Source organism: Ambystoma mexicanum, chromosome 10, assembly GCF_040938575.1.
Source record: "Ambystoma mexicanum isolate Mex_15411 chromosome 10, UKY_AmexF1_1, whole genome shotgun sequence".
Taxonomy (NCBI): domain Eukaryota; kingdom Metazoa; phylum Chordata; class Amphibia; order Caudata; family Ambystomatidae; genus Ambystoma; species Ambystoma mexicanum.
Window position 1 is genome coordinate 110,823,466 of NC_090932.1, and position 22,629 is coordinate 110,846,094.

The following is a 22,629-nucleotide window of genomic DNA, read 5'->3' on the forward strand; positions in this document are numbered from 1 at the left end:
TGTAGCCTATGGCAAGCCCATGTATGAAAAAAGGTGCCTGCTTCCACCCTGCACCTCAGACAATTGGGGTCTGTTGTTCTTCCCATCTTTTGGAGCCTGACCCTGGTGAAATACACCCTGTGCATAAACTTTAAACTGGACCAGTCTTTTTTTTTTTACTAGTGACCCCGGCCTCCCTTGCCGAGCCCAGCACCTCCACCCCCCCCCACCCACTCCGCCTCTCCCCCCCCCCCTCCTCAATGCTCCCCAGGTCCCTTTCCCAGTGTTCCTTCAGCTTGTTCAGGGGGGGAAAACAGGAGGAATCCGGAATGATGCACTGGTAGTGTATTGCCAATCTCCCATCTAACAGGTTAGCTTCAAGTTGGGAGCATTCAGGTCGGTCTGGCTCCTCTCTGCCCTTGTGACACATGGCATGGTGCAACTGTGTATAGTTGAATTGCTCTTTACCGCCTAACCCGTGGGAGGCCTGTAGGTGGCAGAAGGGGACCAGGTGTTTGTGTTCAATAATGTTTCATTTGTAATACACCTGCTGCGGCCCATCTGGTTTGATAGCGTAGTTTCCCAACTTCGGGTAAGGTCTATGTTCCCCCAAATGTATGCATCTCTGGTCATCACCGTGCCCCAGCACATCTGGATGTGAGAAGCTGCCTGGTCGTTGTACCCACAGCCACCAACTGCGAGGCCCAGTAAGATTTCCTAAGGCCCAGGAACCCCAACGCCACCCCCCCACCCAGACTGATCTGACCAAGGTGGACAGTGCCACTCTTCGCGTCTTATTGCCCCATACACAGTCTCTCTGTATCCCCTTAATGGTTTGGATTGTCCTAGCTGGGATCTTCATGAGCATCTTCAGGAGAGTCAGCATCTTAATTAAGTTTGTGTGCCCCAGTGTCGACACCTGAAGGGTTTTTCAGTGATGGACATCTGTCTTGGCTCTCGCCAGCACCGGGTCTGGGTTGTTCTGGAGGAAGGTGCGAGGTGCGATCGTCCAGGCCTATGTGGATCCCCAAGTATTAAATCGTCCTCTGCACCACCGCTAGGGGGCAGTCTTGTGGATCACCCCCCCCCCCAGCCCACTGGCAGCAGTTGCAATTTTTCCCAGTTGGCCCGCAGGCCACTGAGTCTCAGAATTCCCAGATAAGTTCCATTACCACTGGGCCGGAGACCCTTGGCTTGCCCAGGTAGATTAAAATGTCATTGGTGTAGAGGGAGATCCAATCCTCCCTCTCTGCCAATCATCAGAATCCTGGGGTCCCCCCGGATCTTGGCCGCCAAGGGCTCCACTGCCATCAGGAACAGTAGGGGAGAATGCAGGGACATGAATTCCTGGGATAGTACCCGGTTCACTCTGACTCAAGCCGTGGGTCCCGCTGCCCACAGAAAACCCAGCCGTACGGAGTTGAAGGCATTTTCTGAATATAAAGCCTTTGGGGCGTTAGTCCCCGTCAATGTGTCCACCATTCCCAAGGAGTTCTGCGCCCTACAGAGGTTTATCCGTGTGGCCCTTCCCGGTAGAAAGCCACACCGGTCACTATGGATCAGCTTGCCCAATACCCCCAGGAGCCTATTGGCCAGTACCTTAGCCAGGATTTTAGTTTCTCCATTAAGTAGGGAGATGGGTATATAATTGTATGCCCCACTGCTCTCTGGGGACTTCCCTTTCTTATGAATTAACACTATTGTGGCCTGGCGCAGGTCCTCTGGCAGGTGTCCAGACTCTCGGCTGTCCCAGAACATCCCTTCCATGGCCTCCCTCACTTTTTGACTCGCGTTTGGTCCTGGAGTCTTGCCCGTTTGCAACTGCCCAATTGCAAACTGGATTTGCTCCTCAATAGGTTCTACTCCTAGGGTCACCTTCTCCGTGTCACCCACTGAGGGCAAGTCTCCCTTTTCCCCATACAGGATCTGGTATAACCTTGCGAAGACCTCTGCTATCTCTGCCGCCTCTGTTAGAGTATTTCCCGCCTCATCCCGGATTTCTCTGGCCCATCGGTTCCCTTCGTCCCTCCTCTCCAGCCAGTCTTAACATCCTTCCACATTTGTTCCCCATCTCATATATTCTGGGTTTCTTATCCTAGAAGGCCGCCTTAGCCTCATCCCACGCCAGCGTGCAGAGTAGAAGGGGGGGGCTCTTGAGCATGGCCATCCTACTCTGCTCAGTGGGGTGTTCCACATGGGCTGCCTCGACCGCAGCTGCTTCTTCCTCCTGCTCAGCCACCTGAAGCCTCCTGAGCTGCTTATGGTGCCCCACCACCGTCGAGATCTCCGCCCCCGCTTCACCACCTTGTAGGTCTCCCACATTACAGATGGGCTATCCACCGAGCCCTTGTTGAGTGTATAATGTTCCTCGGACACCTGGGAAATTTGTTTGGGGGTTACCTAAGTGATACGCTGTTGGGGTCGGTCCACCAGGTATGCCAGAGGGACACTAGAAGTCAGTGGACTTGGAGGGACCAGCACCCTCCCCCAGGATACACAGATGACTCCACGGCAAATTCAAACTGCGGCCTATTACAGGCAAAACTAACAGGGATCAGCACCGGAACAGAATATCCAGGCACATCTCGCTCTTCCTCTGCTCGCAGGCCAGTTGTATTTCCCGATGGTGTCAGCACTTCGTCACAACTTTGATCCTTCTCCAGAAAACCTATCGGGCCAAGTGATTGGGTATTCAGTATTCCATTACTTATATAGGACATTATAGAGGTTATTCTACTGGCTCTCGCTTGTCAGGTGGCTGGCCTGTCCCGTCCCCATGACGTTTATCTTCTACGTTGTTGCAGAGTAATGGTCTCATCATTGGCCGTGTCCCCCTTCCATCCACCCCTGGATACTAAACTGTGACTAGCTAACACCCTGTGCACCTCTTGAAGGTGATGGGAATGGCTGTGACTGCATTGTAACTTGTGTACCACCTTTTACTCATGAAATGTGCCTCAAATGTTGCCCTCTGCACTTGTTTTTAGCTGGGATCGGCTCTTTTCCCCACCGTCTGTCTCCGTTCATTGTCTGCTTCGGCCACATCACATGTTCGGAGACCACGAATTGGAGCTGTGCAGCTCTGAATTATGAGGATTTATTTGTATCTTCTGCAGCTGGTCCCTTTGTCGTCTAGGGATTGGAACGTCATCCGTATCTCTTGACCTTGGCTGCGGGTCCTGTTTCACACGTCTTGCTCTCTGTCCAGCCTGACTCAGCTCAGCCTGTCTTTCTTATAGGCTTGAGGCTGGCCGTAGATTTCCTAAACATTATCATGCAGTTTCTACAGTGTCCCCACTTAACTAAACTTCCACACTATACTAAACTTCCATAGGCTAGTCACACTTGGCTCTGTCAGGTCCTGTAAGTACTCCTGCAGTTACATAGGATGAGTCATGTTTAAAGCATCTGCAAGCCTTGCTCAAGATCTCTTGCACCTTGCGGTCTCTTCATTGCTGCTAATGGCAAAATAATAAAAGCTATGATAGTATGTATATGTATCTGTCCTCTAACTATAGAACTGTACACTCGTGTTCTTCATGTATTTGTGTTTGTGTCCTGAAGTGCGAATGGCACGTGTGCTTCATGTTTTACGCTGCTATGTCGTGGTGTCTCTAAGGACATCAGACATCAGCAACATGGCTTTTTGGTGTTTAGTCCAAGCTGTCCATACAGGTGTCTCTGATCATGGCCTGTGGCTCTTCATCCACGCATGGATAGATCTGTATGTTTGTTGGTCGTAATGGCTAGCTGAGGGGATACCTCTCGACTTGCTTGTCAATCATGGGTCCGTTGGCAATTCGTCCGAAATAGAATGGGTGATTGCAGTGTTTTGTGGCCTTCTTCCTTGTCATGAATTTAGTAGGAAGGGGATGTGGTGGCAGGCTTCCCCATCCCTCTTCAGCGCCCCCCCCTCCTCTGGTCGACATGTCAACCACAATTTTTTATAAGACCGTACTTGTTCTTGGCTGCCATATCTTCGTTATTCCTCCAAGGTGCCCATAGTAGTTTGTGTTGTCATCGAACGAGCAGCGCATGTAACAGCACACTCCTTCGGGATTACACCAAACCCACTTCCCTTTATAGTACTTTGCATCAAATCGGTTGTCCAGCTTCATTGCCCCAAGTGGGAACAGTTCACATTGTGCTATTCTTTCTCTTATTTTGTTTGTTTTTTTCGGCCACAATCTCGTCCTTTGCTCCTCTCATATTCACATCCATCAGGACCTTAATTCCGATAGCTTCCTCCACTGTTTTCTTGCACCTTGCCATGCAGATTTTAATTCCACACATCGATGTTGCTGTCAGTATTATTACGCCCATTATCACCTTTTTGTCTATCTGTCAACCATGATGGCATCCATTACCATATGTATGCTATCCAGCTCTGGTCCTTTCCTGTCCCCCTGGCTTGTTCTTCCATTTTGGCATGCATCCGTGTCAGTTGCGCCACTGTATTTGATAATGTTCCGTATCTTCATTGTTGGCAGGTGTGAATGTGCAACAGGAACTCCCTATCTTTGCGCAAACTACTCCTTCCATAGCTCTGAGGAGGTCCAGAACCTATATTTCTTTTTTTTTTTAAACAAATGTTATTGGTTTTCACAACAAACAAAACCTAACCATTACACCTGACATTTTCAGTTACACGTTTTTAGCGTTCATTTGCGTGTTATTTATTAATGTCTTCCCTCTGCCCCCATTTTAATTCGAGTTTACGCCTCATTCTCCTGGCTTCCCTTCTCTTGGGGTTAATCCCCTTCGTCGCTCTCGGGCGTGTCGCATTCACTGGAGTTGGCCCGGGAGGATCCTGACAGTGTGGCTACCGTTGGTCTCCATGCTTTCAGAGGTCCTACTGAAGTCCAGAACATTTCTATTGTGGAGCACCACAAACCTTATTACTCCGAGCGCTTCCTTTTTTGCGTTGAACCCATTCACTGTGGAATTGATAGTCACCATCAGCTCCCAGCGGGTGATCTGTAACCACTTCGCGTTCGTGTACGTCTGTACGGATGGTATTATTGAGGCAAAGAACATTTGTGTTCTGCTGAACAGCCTGTGTTCTGCTGGAATTTCGTCTAGTGCTGTTTCTGATGCTTCTGAGAAGTAATTACCTCCTATCCTTACTCTGCTCAATCCTGCTAGCTTCTCTGCCTTGGCTGTTGGTGCCAGTTCGATTGACCTCTTCTTTTTTTTTTTTGTTATGGTCAATTTTTGGGAACTCATCGAGCTTCACATCCTTCCTTGGCACGACCAACGAAGGCATGTTGATGTGTACCAATGAGCAAACTCCTCCCTATTTGGGTGGCAGCTTCTTGTATGCTTTCGATCCGCTAGCCCAGTAGTGGTCCATCAGCACGGCTGTTCCTACCTTCATAGCTGCATGTTGTTCAATGCTTCTGCACCCAACTTCAACATCGCCATTGTTCTGGTAGCACAATGCTGGTGTCTTCAGAGGTATTATTGGCATCAGACCAGCTTCATTTTCCACGCATGTCAGTAGCTTGGCACTCGCGTCCCATTCTTTCAGGCACTTGTCATTTTCTTCTTGTACCTTGTTCACTGGTGATTGTGCTAGTGTCAGTGCTTTGCTTCCCACCACTCCATCCATCTTCTGTGTACACTTGGCCGTACACTAGCATCTGTGGTCTGTCCCAGCAACCAGGCTCTCCTCCTGTCTCGGTCCCTCTTGTCCATGGAAATGGTAGTTCCTTCAGGGTAATAGTCTTGGTCTCTCCTTTGTCAGGCCCATCAGTTATGTACTGTATAGCTTCATCTAGCTGCCAATAATTGTTCATCATATCTAATGTCTTTATGTAATTATCCTCATACAGGAACTTTGCTTTAGACTTTTATCTCAGCGTTGCTGTCTTCCCTTGGAATCTTCCTTGAGTTGTCCCCATCGAGAGATATATTGAGCATTGTGCTCTTGCTGCTGGTATTTCAGTTACTATGAGCGTTCTGGAGGCACCCATGGCATAGGGGAGGAAGGAGCAAACATAACAGCTCTCCCCGGTGGTTTCCTTACCTACTTTAGTCATGTGTTTGTACCACATGTTATTAGACACTCGAGCAGTGTCGGTGAGATACATGTCTTCCCCCTTCATCTCTGTGCCAACACTGCGCTTACCTTATCAGCAATGTTATCCTGTCCACCTGACATGGTCGTTCCACCTGCTCGGGTTGGGGGAATGTTAGTAGAAGGTATAGCGGTAGCACTAGCAACACAAGTCATTTTCCAAAATACGAATATAATAACACAGCTAGGAATAAGTAAGACCAACGGCACCATCATCTTTTTTAATATGTCATTCATTTTCACTTACACTGCTCGATCCTTTCAGCTTGAAGATATAGTTGCCCACCGAAAAGCACAAAGAAATGTGTTACTGTGTTAGTGGTGGAAGTACTTCTTAAGCCCCGTGGACCAGATAATCACTAATGGCGAATGCAAACACTTCTTCCCACACTTTTCTTACTGATCGTCTCTCAGTGTGGCGAGGGCAGGAGTATTGCCATGCTGAAGCTGTGGGTATGTTTGGGCCAAATACTCTATAAAGGCAGGGTAATACACTCTGGGGGATCGGGCTCAGAATCTGCTGGGTCTCCACACATGGACACATTGGTTGGAGAAGGTATATGGGTGATGGGCAGAGGGCAACATGGACAATGGACAACAATTACATTGGCTTTCACGTATATTGTGTGCGGAAAAGAAAAATAACACACTGTGCCCTAATCTATGTCCACAAGGAGCCCAGTCTCTTCTGCTGCTCGTGAGTGCGTGACCATTGAATGTCCTTCAGTAGGTCGTGTAAGTTCAGAACGCGCTTGTAGCTCTCTTAGGTGCTGACCGTTGGCCCTGCCAGTCAAGGTGACCATGTTGCCAGCAGAGGCCGCTGCTTTGTAATGCTTGACGTCTGCCAAGTGGTTCCAGACCTGCTTTCCCTCGAGTTTGACAGCCCGGTCGGCCACTTTCTCCATGATGTGCGGACCGGTGAACCTTGGTGCGTTTCACAATGTCCCCCACACTCACAGGGTTTTGAAAGTCAGTCTTGTGGTGCTCTGTCGCAGTTGCTCTCTTTGCGGTCTTCTACGCCTCTGTGGTGTCGTATCTGGTGAGAGATCAAAGAAGTAACATAATCATGCATTTCCTGCCCTAGCACATCTGCACTATTCTCACAATCCTTCAGTGCTCTTGTGGGAGGAGCCAAGGGGAGATGCATTCGCCGTTCCATCACCACCTCATGGGGCGTTAAATGGTGGTTGGACCCAGGCTTATTGCGCAATGCAAACAGTGAGAGTGGTAGGCAGTGCAGCCAATTTTTCTTTGTGCTCTGCTGTGTCTTGGCTATGCACTCCTTCAGGAGGCCATTTTGGTGTTCACACATTCCATTTGCTTGTGGGTGGTATGCACAGGCGAACTTGTGTTGAATGCCCAGCAATGCTGTGATGTGCTGGAACATTTCATTGGCGAAGTGAGGATCATTGTCAGACTGCAGGGGCTGGAATTGGGCAGATGGAAATGCTGATTGAACGGAAACTTATAATTGAGTTTGAACACCGAATAGAAGAATTTTGAATACCGAACAAGCTGCCAAGTACTTTTGAAAAGCAACAAGTGTTATTGAATATCAAACTAAAGAAAAGATATAAAAGTAGATCACGAGTGCATGGAAAAATTGTCCCTGTCCCAGCTCCATGGGGGCGATCCATGCAGGAAAGGGGACATGTAGTGTTTATGATGTTCCAAGGTTGGGCAATAACTGTTCTGAAAATCAAGATTCATTAGTAAATAAAACTATCCACTGGTTACGTGATGTTAGAGGATGCGGGCAGTAATCCGGGAGGATGTTATTTACTGTGAGAAACAGGATGTACCATGGAGGCCGAGATTTTATTAAGATTTTTCTGTCTAGTTTGGGGCTGTCAATTGAGTCACGTTCATATCCCCTGGTTTGTACTAGTAGTTCTCTAGATCCTATTGCACCTAGGTTCACTTAGTCCACAAGGAATACTCTTAATAGACTCAATAATCTGTCGGTGACATCAGGGGGTGTGGATGAGATTTTAGATGAAGTAGAGTGACTAATTGGGCCAAAGGCAGCGAGTGCTCCTACTGTCACTGCTGCCATTCCCATGACATCTTGGCACTGTATTAATAAAGCTGAGGGCGTTGTCGTGGAATGTGGCTGGGGTCAACAGATTATTGGGAGACCTGGATTGGATAAGGTTTATCCATGGCTACAACCCGGTCTGCCTGCAGGAAACGTGGGCATTGGCACCCATTGATTTACAAGGATATGGTTCCTATTGTATGAATGCATCTAAAGGCCCAAGGGGTAGACCAAAGGGGGGTCTGGCTATTCTGATTAACCCTGCTTTGGATCTAGTAGTTAACAAAAGTGAGACTGGCACTGTGGACCTCCTGTGTTTAGAGGTATCCACTATGATGGGGAATCCTGCATTATTTTTTAATATATATAGTGGGTGGGAGTGTGCCATTGTAAAGTCTGAGGGTGATGTGCCACGTTATAAAGAATTATGAGAAATCTAATAAACACTCCCCGATGATTCTGTCAATGGGGGAATTTTAATGTTCAACATGAACCAGTGTAAGCATTGGATGGCCTATGGGATGACCAGGATGTGACCTTTTGAAATACCAGTGTTTGAATCGGTCAACCCGGTTAGACATGACCCATTGGCCACTGAGGTTTTTGAGAAAAGTGGGGCGTTTCTCCCAGGTTATTCCTGGGGATCCTTTGTTCAGGTGGCATGGGGAGGGTCATCGCTCTTGGATCCCAACCCTGGGGGCGGACGAGCAAGGGCGGATCACCTGGGCAGTGGGTCCTTCGGAACTATGGTGGAGACGCCCTCGGGCGAGGCATGGTATTCCTCCCGTTCCGATACACCGCTACCCAACATCCCATCAATTGTCATGGGATATTGTAAACCGAGACCCATCATACCTCAGTATCTTTCTGTAAGGAAAAGGCAAAGCCATCAGGGAAAACAAAGACCATCCCTAAATTCCAACATGAGTTTTACCCCCCCCTTTCCTCAAAACCCACATTTCAACAACCCTACATTCAAACCCCTTTTAGCTCAACTCAACGCTCAGGATTGAGAAAAAGGTGCTTTATTGACCTGCATGGTACTTGACGGAAGTAAGGTGGCTGGATGATCTGATTGAGAACGGTAGGTGAGTCCGAAAAACTGCAAACTGATAAAGGAATTGAAGGCTGTCCCTAGGGCGAATACAGAAACTTGAGAAGTGTAATAACTAAGGAAGAATCAGAAGGCAACAGAGAGACTAGGGAAACGCCTAGGGGGATTAGACTGCAGTTGGGTTGACAAGGCCACATAGACTTAGCTGTTTTCTGTCTTCCTCGAGGATCTGAAAAATGGAACCATGTTCTCAGATGTTTGGGTGGTATTTCAGTGTGAAGAAATGGGGTGCACTGCATAGGATCATTAAGCTGGTGTTGCTGAATTGGGGAGAAAAAGCCAGGCAGGTTAAGTTGCTGAATCGGGTGTACTGGATGCCAGAGAGGCTGGCTAGGTGTGAATGGGTGACTAAGAAGTTTGCTGGGGATGTAGACACAGGAAAGAAGCACTGGAGCACATGATCTGCGAATGTAGCTGGGTCATCAGTTTCTGTGGAAAGGTCACATAAATTAACACTGTGTTAAGAACAGGGTTGGAATACAACTTTGGGACTCTAGGTCTAGGAGACATTTCTGCCCTGTACACGGGTGGTCACAGCCGCCAATGCTGGTTGTTCAGGACATCGCTGATTGTGCAGGTTATAATGAGGGGACAGAAGTTGACGAGGCAGTTCGAACATATATGGCTGTGTGTCCTCTGTCTGAGAGTGATCCCTGGACATTTCTACTGAATGGAGGGGTCTGATTTGGTAAGAGGGAGGTTGCCCTGACTTGCCAGCACCTTAAAGTTTCTAGAATATGTTGGTTTGTTATATGTATAAAAGCAATAGCATGTTAATAATAAAAAGGTGGACCTTTTTGAAGAAATGTGAACTATTATTTGAATACTTATTTTACATTCATCGTGTTTTAGATCATGAACAGTATTAATATGTTGCAGTCACCAGATATATTTTATAGGGTGTTTGTGTGCATCTTATTGAGTTCAGAATAATTCATGTATGGTGGAAAAGTCTTTTGATTGGCTGTAGAAAAAAGTCTTGGGTTTTGCTTAAAACAAACCCAGTGTTTACTGGGAAGTGCATTGTTAATTTCGTTGCATTTATTATGCTGGCTACATTTGTCTTTATTGCTCTGTTTACCTTGCTTTAATTTCCTTTTCTCTTTGGCTGTTTGCTTTTAGTACAGTGGTGCTTTGCAACCCAGATGCTTGACAGACTTGGCTACAGAGGGAACAGTGACAGTGCCTCTGTCTTAATCCTCTGCAGCCACGAGCCTTATGTTATGTCAGAGCACATTAGTCAGTCTCCAATAGGCACGGTTTGTGATGGTGCAGAGGAAAGTGCTTAAGGGGCCTGATCTGGCCTGTGTGATTTATGATTGACCCGTTCATACAACTGAATTAAGCTGGATGTATTTAAATCACATGGGAAAACCTACTTCCAAAACAGAGCAAAATGAGCAAGGATATATTTTTCCCCATTAATATCTGTGAGGAATCCAGTGGAGTGCAAATTCCCCCGCGATGACCTCCTCCCATGTGGCCAGAGGACGGCAGCTGCTACTTGATTCTGACCTTGGGGGTGGCTATATGACGGAGGATCACCTGGGAGGAGACGGCTGCCAGGGAGATGTCATGACTTCATTGGACGAGACGCCGTATTCCCTCCTTTCACATGAGGAAGACCCTCTAAGAACCAAAGCCTTAATGGCATATTTTGAGGTATTGGTTTCCCCTTGTAGAGGAAGTGATGAAACCTTGTCCTTGGGTCAAAACCCCATCTTTGACCTAGACGCACAACACTCCAAAAGAACCTTTTTGCTTCTAATACACCTTTGTATGAAGATGTCAGTTCATGTAAAACTACTGAGAAAAACGACTTAAATGCTATATATCTGATGACATCTATGGACTCCAACTCCCATAATCCCCGAAGTACTGAGGCCAGGAGGATGAAGGAGTTGGTACAAGGTAACAGAAGCCTGAAGCTCAATGTACAGACACGTTGGTCTACAGAAATACCTGTACGTGGGACATTTAAAACTGGCAACCTCACTGCAGACAGCAGCAGCGCAGGAGAGGACGTCAGCTAAAAAGAGAAGCCTTTCGAGTGCAGGGGACACGGACCGGTGTGGCAAAGCGGAGGTGTCCGCTGAAGGAGAAACGCAGAACGAGCGCAGGAAGGGTTGTGGAGGTGCTGGGACCTGCAACAGTGTTCCTGGCCACTTGGCCGCTCGACAAAGCAGCCTTCTCCAGACCGGGATCTGCTGGGAAGTAGACGTGTGATTGCGGAGCCGTGATTGCGGAGCCGTGAAGGAAGCCGGAAAGACATCTGCAGCATCCAGAATGGGAACCGAGCCTCTGAACCACACTGCAGAAGCACGACGGGAGACGCTGGAAAGAACCAGTGAGTCGACTGGAACCCCGCAGCATTCCGGCAACTGCACCAACAACAGTTGAGTGTTTTGAAATTACGGATACATAAATACAAGAGGTTTATTTGAAGGCAGAAGAGGCAAAGTACAGAGTCAAGCTCCAATGAGATACAAGTGTGGGTCAAAGTTTGAACAAATATTATTGCAGACAAAAATATCGAGCACACCACAATGCATACAGTTTTGGTGATACAGAGGAACTATGAAATTCATTTGAAGTCCTGCCAAGAGATGCATACCAGGCAATTGAAGCACCTAAGAAATCCTGTCAGGGGAGTGTACCGGGCGAGTTGCAAAGCTACAAGAAAAACTACAGAAGAATCTTGTTTGTCAAGGATATAATTATGTTGAAGAAAGAATGTTGCTGAACTTGTTACCTAACAGGAACATTGTGAATCCAGCAGAGACACAAAAGGAGCCGTTAGTAAAATAGACATTGCCACCCATTTCGAATCAAGGGGGAGGGAACCACCCTCTGGGTTCAAGGTCTTTTCACCTTGGAGGACATTTCTGTTGGAATTATTCTAATCTTCAGTTGTGAACACTTTTTTGCCAATACCAGATTGAAGACATTTCCTTGCACACTTTGTTTTGTTTGTAGTGTGAGAATCGGGATAGGACGTTTTGGACATAATGATGGCTTTTTCAGTTATTGACATCCTGACAGAGACGGATCCTTCTTTTTTGGTTTATAGGTAGGGAAACGTCCCTTTAGCATAGGGTCAGAGAGGCATTTTCCAACCCATTTTTATTTATTTAAAGGTCTTTGACCAAACACAGGACAACCTTGTGCCCAGCTTTCGTTTTGGACTAATCGCATATCCTAGTCCTAGCTCCCTACTGCCTTCAGTGGTGGCTTAGCAAATACTTTTTGCATGTCTTTGTTCTGACCAGTCCAGCAGTAAATAATCAGTGCTTATTGGATGACATTGAAAAGTAGTGTTTTAATTGTTTTAAACAAAAAAAAAAACGGAATGCATACGCATGGAAATAGTTCTTTCAATTTTGTAATTTGTATCTTGCAAGGGATTTGGTCTGGTGTTGGGTGACTGCCGATTGGGTTTCTCTGACAGTGTTTTATCATCCCAGCGTTGGAGAGTAGCAGCACCTCAAAATGGTATCTGAAGCCAATACATTTTCGTCAGGATTTTGATCTCATTAAATAAGTTCGCTAGACATCCAAGATTGGGTGAACTATAGGCATGACCTGTGGCACTGAATATCTTCAACCAAAATTACTTTGTAGCCAAGGGTAATCATTGTCCAGTTGATGTAGATTCAGTGTTTGGCAAGTAGATAATAATGTGAAAAACTAATATGCAGGTAATGCAGATGAAAGTGAAACCAATATTAAAAGGTTGGCCTTCATTTTGTAGATAAAAGTGTTTGTTGTGTGTGTGGTTTTTTTTTTTTTTTTTTTTTTCCCCACCCCTTCAAAAAGGAGCCTAAGGCTTAGCAACCTGTTGCCCAAAAATGTTTACAACTCAAATACATATATTGCGGTCTGGGGATTCCACTGGTGCTGGTACATGTTTGAACTTTCAGATGAGATGGACCTCTCGCAAGCATGTCCCAACAGGACCGCAATGTTCCTACGTCTTTCCTTCTTGGCTTTTGCACCCTCTCTCATACTCTGGCAGCTCTGTGCTGGTTCGGGATGGTGTTAGTCACTCTTTTCGTGTTAAGGTTTGCCTATTGTGCCAACAGTGTCTTGGTTAGGTCAGTCGTCTCCTTGCGCATTGCAGAGGGTCTGCAGTGTGCACAGAAACACTGGCAAGGATTTTCCACTAGTCATGGTGAAGAGTGCGGTCTGCAAACAACTATTCTGATGCACAAGAAAGAAAATCAGGACTTGGGCCCCTCATTGTTGTTTTGACCGATCTAGGGCTATGGCTGAGCTTGGCCCTTTCTCCGGTAGTTGACATAGGCTTGCGCCCCCTCTTGACAAGGCTAGGACTTCAGTCTTGTCACACAAGTCAGGTGATCGGTTCAAAGTACAATGTTCTAAATTTCCTTCAAGTCTCAAACAAAAGATAATGTGCTCAAATCAGACTTTTCTGTCCTGCAGGGTAGCAATGCCATCTCGTTTCTCTCCTCTCCGCTGTACTTTCACCTGGATCAACGTGGTCCTCCTGGGCCACCCCGTATTCTCTATCTAAATGGCGGGTTTCCACTTTAGTCTTCTCTTTGTCTATGCCTTCCCCCCCCCCCACTCCCCTCTCTAGGCTTTCAATCCTTTCCGGACTCTCGCAATAGTGTCCCTCTTTTTATCCGTCACTCTCATCCAACCTCCTGTAGTCTCCCTCATTCTAACCCCAAATATCCTTTCCCAAACTCTTCACTCTTCCGGCCCTTCAATGGCGTCCTGCCTTCTTGTCTCTTATGATCCCCTCAGACATCTTCCTGTGCCCTTTCTTCAATAATCTCTCTGCAAGTTGGTATTGTAGGGAAGGCATGGTATCACAAGTATGACACTGACACAATGGATACAATTTGTAAAATCATTATTAAAATTGTTGGTGTCGGAGAAACTCCTATTATTCCCTGTAACTAAAATGGGAGTAGGCTCGACCATCAAAAGATGAACAAAACAGTCTTGGTTGAGTCCGTCAAATCAAAATGGTCTATGTTAACAAAACCACAATGCCTGCCCCATCTCTTGTACAAAAGAATAAACGTAGTTGAACCAGCTCTCCTCCTGACGTTCAACCTCACGGAGTAAGGTTGTTCCTGTAGGCAAGATGAAGCACTCTGGCTCGGTTTCTAACACTCTAAGCAGTTCCAAACCGTGGATTGAGGCCCACCTGGCCTTCCATCTTAAAGTCTCTTTCTTGACTTTCAAAATTGTTTCCAAAGTAAAGTTCACAAAGGTCCCCTTCTGCTGGGCTCAGACCTTACAGCACGCAGTTCACGTAGGGCCCCCTCTGTCTGGCTTGGACCTCTATAGTTCAACACAAACTTGCTCCCTTCCCCAAGCTTATTGTACTTCGGTTCTCTCTCAATCGGGTTCGGACCCCTTTCAGCTGTCGAAGACTCGAGAATGTGTGTGGCTCTCTTTTCAGACCACCACAGGACCACTTCGACTCAATGTTCACGTTTACTCTCGCTTAAATCACTCTTGCTGTTTGTCTTTTAACTTCAAACGATGTACCTTTCACTGAGATTTTTGGAATGGACTACTCCTTTCGCCAGACCACTCGTTACTTAGTATAGCTGATCACAAAGCTGCCTTTTACTTCAAAGTTCATTCACAGGTCTGCCTTTCTTCGTGTCTCAGCCACACGCGTGCAGCCTTCACTTATGATCTAATATTGCAACTTCATTCATTTTAACACACACCTATCTGTCAAGTCGCTTGACAACTCACTGCTGTGTTCGCTTCTTTCTTATTTTGCTATTTTCAATTCACTAGTCAAGGCTAGTACCACAAGCTGGGTCTCGCCTCCGCAACTCTGCTTATCATCCGGGAGGGTTGTTGGCGTCCTTGAAACACAATGCAATATTCACTTGTGGGATCTGGTCTTCTCCACTTGTCTTTTGCGGTCTGCCGGAGGCAGCAACCTCCAGTAGGGAACCCTTGCTCATACTAGTGTTCTGTCTTGCTCAGAGTGTGTCTTTAGGTGTTGCCTTTTATTCATTTGAGGAGCGTTAACTGGTATCGGGTGTATGCACTTAGGGTAAAGTGCCTGACCTTGTTTGGCCCAATTAACGGGACATGTCCAGTACGATTTGTGAGTCAGAGTATTTGGGAGGGGATGTAGGGGTCGTCTTGCTTTATTTCCCTTGTGTTTCTAGAAGTTTTAAGTAATTAGGTTTGTTCAGACTTTCGCTGCGAGTTTGTAGACTTTTCGCATAGGTCTGTGGACACAAACGAGTCACTGATTTCAGAATCCAGAACTGTGGATTCAGAGAGATCTGTGAATGCTTTGTATCCAATTGGATTGGGGTTGTCATAATATTGAGAAAATTAAGTTTATTGGTAACGTAACTTACTTCTTAAAAGGCAATACTCTGGGGACACAGACTAGGACAGGTAGTGCAGAGCATGTCTGTTGCAAGCAAACCGGTCTCACAGCCTAGCAGGGAGATGGACTGAAGTAGAAAAAGGGACTGCATTGACAGCTGTGAGAAACCCGAGGGTGTTCTCACTAGAAATCCCTGAGTATCCTTTGTTCCGGTGTCCAGGGGAGGGCCATCGTGCTTGGATCCCAACCCTGGTGGCGGACAAGCGAGCGAAGATCACCTGGGCAAGGGGCCCTTTGATACCGCTGAAGGAATGCCCTTGGGCGAGACACGGTATCCCCTTTTCAGTAGCACCTTCCTACCCGACCTTCCCCCCCCAGTCGCCATACGTCATTTCAAAACCCATACCGTTAACCCCTCCCCAATTCCAACAAGCGCCAACAAGGAAGAGCGGAAATCACATCTGTCATTCGGTGTACTACAACAACAGGACTACCCCCAATATTTTACCAGTATTCCTCCCCTCTGTTCCTTTCTAAAGCTACTAAGACGAGGAAGAGAGAGCTTGGAGGATGAAGATTACTAGCAGGAAACCAAAAACCCAGACAACAGGCTCTTACTACAGCAGATTGTCCCGCTAACGAGGACAGGCAGAGTCAGGCATTCCCTTGTAACCACTGACACCTTGTTCTAGTTAAAACTCCCAGGAAGTATAAAAATCGGAACTGGAAAGTGCACTCTGAGCGATTTGGCAATGCTGGAAGGTGCAGGAAGCCGGAGAAAGACCCGAAGAGCTGCAGAGACCCTGGCAAACCTGGAGGAATAGAAAACTGCTGTAAATGGCTACATTTACAAGGCAGAGGTCTCCTTCAAATAAACACACTAGTAAGTGAGTTCATCAATCATTTTGCAAAAGGGGCTGATTCCACCACACCGCCACAAGTGCAGTGTCTGAGTGAGCTTCTCTGCTTACAAATTCATGCCTTTTTTATAGCAATTCTTAACATGTGGCCTTATGGTTTGTCAAAAATATTGATATTGATGAAAGGAACTGTAAACTTGTGCTGGAGAAGCCCAGGAGTGTGCTGTGCTGAAGAGGTCCGCCTTGTCCCATGCTAAAAAACGTGGGGGAGACCCCGGCTTTAACATCCTGACTTATTCTTTTGTTAACACTTATTTCTTTTCTTGTGAACATTAACCCACACTATTTTGTAACATAGTGGTAAGGATTGGCAATGGTTTTTTTTTAATTTTTTTTTTTTTAGTATAGGCTCTTTTTATTTGATGAGACTCCACAAGGACTCTTATTATTTTTTGATGGTCGTAGCTTGCTCCCATCTTAGATTTAGGTTTAGAGTAGGCGTTTATCTCACCCTTTTAAGGCAATAAACACCCTTGAACTGTGATCACTTATGTCTGTCACCATGCCTTCCTTACACAGCGGACGGGTGGCCTATGGCTCCCAGAGATGGGGCATATTTAAAGCGTTAACAAAAGATGGTGATTGCTTCTTCCTCACACCATGTGTCAAGTAGCGGTACATTAACAAAATTCTCCACAATGAATCCAGCAAATAACCTAATACTACTGGGAACAGACTCCACTTGCATTTGTCTCTTCTTCCGTCACATTGCCAAAAGGAACATTTTATGCAGAGGACAAAAATGTAAAGGCTCTTAGGCATCAATTCTGCCTAACTTAAAAAACCCTGAGCCCCCACCTCTCAAAATATAGACCCAGACTCCCTCCCACTCCGCCAAAGAGGGCTCTTAGAAACTCTTCCAATGTCATCACTGCTGTGTGGACAAAACAAACTATGGATGCAACTATTTGCATTGTAACTGATCGACCTAAACCGCCATTAAGGTCTTTACAGTTGATACACCCGTGAGGGTACACTAAAATAGATCATTGTGCTCTGACTTTGGAAGAAAGTTTAATAGTGGCATCTATAGGCTGGGACATCTTAACTTCTTCCTTTGAGTAATTGCTACCACACAATCTAGAACAGTGTAACGTTACTGACTAATTACCGACCTGTCTCCACTCAAGTACTGTGGGAACAGCTCCCTTTCTTGATAGTCTGTGACAGATCTAAATACAACATTCTCACCATCGTAAATGGCACCCCTCTTAATTCTGCTCTTGAAATAACTTTGTATTCAACTTAGCTATCTTCTACAGTCATCCTAGCAAAATATCCTGCCGGTCAATTCACTTCCAATGTTTAGTTGGAAAATGGGTCCTCTTAAGGAACAGTCACCCTACTGAAATAGTTGCCATGCAAAATCTCTCTTCACAGTATTGATCTTGCTTCAGTTCTTTTTCCAACAAGCCCTTTATAGCCTTGTCAGAAATGCCATGCACCCAAATAAAATAAAAACCTAGGCAGAAGAAACCCTAGGCAGAAGATTCATAAGTGTTTGGTTTTTCTTTTGGTACACCCACCTTGTGTAAGGGTGCTGGACTAAGACTGTGCCACAGAGGTGTCATTGTGGTTGTCATAAACTTGTATTCAAGAAAAAAAATGAAAAGAAACCCTATCTTGCCCTAACTCTCATAGGGGGTTCACTGCCTTAACCAAAATAACTAGTGTCACGGTCAGGATGTCACAAGAAAAAGTCCCATGTCCGAATCCTAGTTCTGTCCCTCACACTCTTAAGCTAAGCTAGCCCAAACTAGTGTCTCCCTTCACCTGGACAAAAAGAGTTCTAGAATTTTCAATTCTTCAAGTGTTGGGGGAATGCCTCCCTTCCCCAGCCTTCCTCGGCCTTCTCATACAGTTAATCAACTGCAGGGGGATGTCTCCCTGTCCCAGCCTCTTCAGGCTGGTAACACAGTTCAATAATTGGTGGGGAAATATGTCTGTTCTCCAATTGGCCCTTCTCAGACTTCGTCTCTGTCTCGCAGTCCCCGACCCTGACTGGCATACCTGGTTTCTTTCCAACAGGCACTGTAGCAAATAGGAGGGCTTTGGAGACGTCTCCAAACTGCAGTGGGTCCCTGACTCTGGTTGGCAGACCTGGTTTCTTCCTACCGGGCACTGCCTAGAAGAAGAGTGGCCTGGATGCTCCACCCAGCTGTGGTGGGGTCCCTGACCTTGGTTGGCAGACCTTGTTTCCTTCTCTGATCTTGGTCCCAACACATAGTTGCTTTACTTCCCTGCCAAGTACTGTCATCGCATGTATCTCTCACACAGATTTCTACTTGGTATGTCCTTTTCTTGTAAGGGTTCCAGACCCTATTCCCCTTGTTACCATCTGCTGGGAAATGTGCATTCACTATGCTTCTCAGGGTTTTCTGCACCCTCTGTGGACCCCCAACCATAGGCTCAACCACCCACGTATTGGCCGCAGCCCTCCAGTCTGTCGCCTGTTTCCCGTTGTCCTTCTCTGGTTCGCCAGCACTCTGGGGCTCTCCTTGGCATGCTGCAGCGGCACTGTGGCTTCAGACCCACTTCGGTATCTTCCTTCTCTCCAGACCCTCTCCCTGCAGTGCTGCACTGCTAGAGCTTCCCGCAGCCAGCCTTCCGGTTTTCTCAGCGGATCCAGGGGAGACCGCCTCTTCAGCGTATCCATGCCTGGGGTCTGCTCCTGCTACCTCAGTTTGCGAGCCTCGGTTCCTCTACGTAGCATCTGACATCTGGGTAAATCCGTGTCAGTTCCTATCAATGTTTGCAGTTGGAAGCTAGACTGTTCAGTTAAGGTCCTTTGTGTGATCTGTGAGTGATCAGAAATGTGAGACAATAAGTAGTTTTTCCACAAGTAGCCATTTTATTAAATAATAAGGGTGGGATGAACGCCTGACGTTCCCTAACCAAACAAGGTTTTCCCTTCCTGTCCAACTAAGACTAAAGGAAAACACTCTTAAAAAGGTATCTGTCTCTCACTCTCAGCCCTACAGATAAGGGGTGAATTGGGCACTTTTATTCCTGTAAAATAGGCAAATCCTCCCCCAAAAAATAAAAGTAGGGAGTAAAAATACTCCCAGCAAAAAAAATAGGAAATGGGCTCATATGATCTTGTGCCCCTGCTTTCAGTCACACTTCTCCATGGATATGTTTGGACTAGTAGTGTACTTAGTTCCAGAGAAAGGAACTACTATTATTACTGCCTGATAAGCAAAGGTAGACTTGTATCTTTTAATGTGCATGAATAACTAGGTGCAAAGAAATGATTATTACCAACATTTTTGTTTTCCTGTCAAACATTTTTTTTTTTTTAACTCCCATTTACAAATACTCCTATCAGGAATTAGACTTACTTTGTTACTCTCTAAAAAAATTCTTTTACTCCCAGCTTTAAAAAATAGGGAGTACAACACTCCCACATCAAAATCTTAGCTGGAGCACTGCGAACACTTATACATACAACAAATCATACAGGTATCATATGGCCGGTAAAACTCAGCAATATAATAGTAATATTGAAACATAACTCTGTACACATGTATCCTTGTAACTAGGGTCGGATCCCCTTCCCCAGGATGAATTCAGGATTTTTCCAAAATAAAATTCAAACCTAGAAAGAAAGTTCCTTTCAATCGCAAGTTCTGTTCTGAATGTAACACAAAATTCTCTTCACTCCGCTAGTCTTCCACTTGACACTTGAACCGTCCTATTGTTCAACAAAATATATTGTTCTCCAAAATGCTTATCAAAATTCCACAGTTCCTGCTTGATAAACCAAAAGACTTTCTTTGCACTTTGCCAATTTTCAGTACAATTTCTCTTCTTTGCAAAACACACCTATTTCCACATATCTTCTTCTTAAATAATACATTTTGCCAGGATTGTTTTTTAAGTATTTCAATACAACACATTAGTGGCCTTACCACTTTCTTGTCACTGCAAACTTCTACCACTTTGCAGTACTTCAATTGACTTGTTCCTGGTCCACTAACCTGTCAGGACTAACCACTCTGAATCCCTTTCCTGGTGTACTTGCCTGCTAGCATAAAACTCCTACCACTACTACAAGTACTCTGTGGTGAGGCTTTGTCAAGCTTTCCACACTTTGATCCTTTATGAGGAAAAAGTAAAAACCCAAAAACTGCATCATGAATAGATCACAACAGATTGGCAAGGTTTCTCATTTATTAATTTGCCCCAGGCAATGCAAATTATCTTCCTCTCCTCCTTGACCTTGATTACAGGCAGGGCTTCTTCTCTGCCATACTTGATTTTCATTAATCATCTTGCTTTGGCAATACTGGTTTTCCTCAATTGCCCTTCTTTGACAATAATGGTTATAGTTCCCATGTACAAATGCTCTTTCTAAACCACATTAATCTTGTGTGAATATTATATTATTGCCTGTTGGCTTGGACAGTGGTGGTTAAAATGTTTCTCAGCTTGATTTGTCGTAAGATGAGAGTTGTGTCTACTTCGACAAAGGTGGGTACAATATTCCTCAATTCTGTCTCGTTAAACATACAAGTTATGCTTAATTGGCTTCCATTAAATAGTTTGGTATTCAAAACTTTTAGCAGGAGTTAGCTGCCTGTTGTGGAGTGCCCCGGGGTTCCCTGACCGAGGTAAACTCGCTGGCCTTTCCGTGCGCCTCCAATAGACCCGCTGCCCCCTTCTCCCTTCGTCGGACTCGCATAGGTGTCTGACAGCTCCGGTAACCTTTCCCTCGCTCGCGTCTCCTGTAGTTGGATCCCTTATCGGTTCCTACCACACTCATTTGAGCACCACACACAGGTGTTGCATGCAGCAGGTCCAGGGGAGCTCCTCTCTCCCTTGGGACAGCCAGCCTCTATACCGCTTACCGCTGCGCATGCCCTGCATCCCACAGGGCTTCTGCTGCTTCCAAGACACAGGGTCCTGCTTCCAATCTAGCGGTCGCTCCGTTCCACCTGCCTCAACTGCTGCTTCCACGTCTTCTCCCATAGCTTTTTCATAATGCTCTGCACCTGAGGGGGGTTTTAAATGTTCGATCGCCCCCCCGCTCAGGTGGGGGTGCGGGGGTCGATGTCATGAAAACTAGACTGCATATTATATTTCTGCACCTCTGAGCCCCTTTTCCTCGTCCCAGTATCTAGAGCATTATGGGACTTAAAGTCCCTAATGTTCTTGTTCTGCTTTACATCAAAAGGTTCCAATTTACAATAGGCCATTAAGACCATGGGACCATGGGATTGTTGGGGAAGTTGGTTAGAGGGTTCTCCCAATTCTCCTGACCGGAGTCCTTTCCTATGTGATCTCCTGCAGCACACCACCCCCCGAGGTCAGGATAAGGAAGTGTCTGCCTTTCGCTGGCCTCATGACAGGGTTCCCAGACCAGGGTCTTTGGGATGGTCACCTCGGATTCATCACAGATCCCTGCGCATCTGCTCCTCATCCTCATCTCAGTCTTTTTGGATCATGATATTCATCCCTATTCTTCCTCGTCTCAGTCCTGATCTGGTTATGATGTCGTGATTCACTAGAGGTCTTCCTCGTCTCAGTACTGGGTAAAGAATGGGGCCAATAACGCTTTAAGGTATTTGAATAGGTGTTTATTTTAGGGATGTAGGAAGAAGGGGGGGGGGCTAGGGTCAGGTGAGTTGCGGGGATACCTCATTCTCTCCAGGTCGTTCCTAATCCCATAAAGGGATCCACCCGCCGAGTACCATCCCCAGGGAGACTCTTGGGTAGCTGCCTCACCTCCCTGGCCTCATGGAAAAGGGCTCTCCGTAGGGGAGAAGTGACTTGGCTCAAAAACTTTATTAGTGAACTCTAAGCTCTTATGTTTTGGAAAGATCTTTTAATATTGGACATTGAGATTGTCACATCCCTTTTGAGATCTTTAAAACGTAATTTAATCGTAAAAAGACCAATTTGAGGGCACTTTTTAAACCAACAATAGAGTATTAAGAGGAGAGGTTGTGCAACAATATCTTTTATCCTCTTCTCTCAGGGACCACATTTTAATAACTTGTTGCATTTTAATTGGTTGCCTATGTATTCAATTGTACACAAATGGCATAAAGATAATCTTGTAAATAAAAACGATTTGTCTGGATAAGATGGAGTGAAGGTTTTATGTACTTTTAAAGGCATTGTGTATAATACAATTCTACCTGTCTTAAAGAAGCT

The 22,629-nt window shown here is 46.0% G+C and overlaps 1 protein-coding gene across 2 annotated transcripts in view; it reads left to right on the forward strand.

The window, feature by feature from the left end:
• KCTD9 (potassium channel tetramerization domain containing 9) overlaps window positions 1-22,629 on the forward strand; it is a 411,318-nt gene that overhangs the window by 13,131 nt on the left and 375,558 nt on the right. The window lies entirely within an intron of this gene.